The sequence below is a fragment of the Bison bison genome, unplaced genomic scaffold, assembly GCF_000754665.1.
Source record: "Bison bison bison isolate TAMUID 2011002044 unplaced genomic scaffold, Bison_UMD1.0 scf7180017864503, whole genome shotgun sequence".
NCBI classification, from domain to species: domain Eukaryota; kingdom Metazoa; phylum Chordata; class Mammalia; order Artiodactyla; family Bovidae; genus Bison; species Bison bison.
The window spans coordinates 707,834-708,842 of record NW_011495061.1 but is presented as its reverse complement, the minus strand read 5'-3'; the positions used below and the strand labels follow the sequence as shown (position 1 = coordinate 708,842).

At 56.5% G+C, this 1,009-nt stretch overlaps 1 protein-coding gene across 1 annotated transcript in view; it reads right to left on the bottom strand.

The window, feature by feature from the left end:
- ESYT2 (extended synaptotagmin-like protein 2) overlaps positions 1 to 1,009 on the bottom strand; it is a 77,767-nt gene that overhangs the window by 16,265 nt on the left and 60,493 nt on the right. The window lies entirely within an intron of this gene.

The following is a 1,009-nucleotide window of genomic DNA, read 5'->3' as shown; positions in this document are numbered from 1 at the left end:
CACCCGAGTTGGAATTAACGTCAAATTGAGTGTTATTCTTTATGGATCACCCTGGAACACTGAGTCCAGCAGATGCCCTTGGGGCGGGGCTGGGCCGGGCTGGGAACTGCAGTCCTGAGGTTGAGGAGAGCTGAGTGTAGACATTGAGAACCCTTCCTACAGCTAGCTCCCTCTCTACAGACGTGACCTTGCTGCATGCGTGTTATTCCAGCGTGCACCAGCAGACGTGATGCAAGGAGAGAGGCTCTGGTGTGGGCTAAGTGAGCAAGAGGAGCCATGTGAGGGCGTGGGAAGCTGCCCAGGCCAGGGGTGTGACAGAGCAGGTGGACAGAGCTCGGTGAGGGCCCAGCGTGAAGCCTCTGGACATCACTGCACTGCCGGGACTGGGGCGACTCACCACCAATAGTCACCTGCGCTGTTTCCAAGCGAGAGCTGAAATTACTTTTAACAGAGTGTGGAGGAGCACCTCGCCCAAGGGCTCCACGTCACAGCCAGGATCTCTACGGATGGAGTGGGCGTCAGTGCGAACAGCACTCCTCTCAGATGAGGACTCCATAGACAGCACTATGAACTCACAGACTTACTGAAGTGGTAACAAGTTCACTTTATACGAGGATGGACTAGACAGGAAGGTGGAAAACTGGGCTCTGGGTCACACGGCTGAGTTCAGATCATCCTGGCTCTGCGGCTTCCTAGAGGCAACCCTGGTCTCTAATCTCAGCACCTCATCTAAAAAGCGATTCCGCTGGCCCAAGACGCAATGAGCTCTGCACGCAGAGCCCTTGGAAAGTGCTCAGGAGATGCATGTGGTCACAGAGGCCTCTGGGGGTCAGAAAACACCCTCTTGTTCCTCTGGCCAGAGGAGGAGGTCCAAGTGCTGAGGCCACAGGATAAAGAGGCCCTTTCCAGCTAGGGAGCAAGGACCGTGTGCTGAGGTTTCCAGACGGGACCGGGGGTGAGAGCACACTCACGGGACTGGACAGGAGGGGCTGGACAGGAGGAGTGTTTC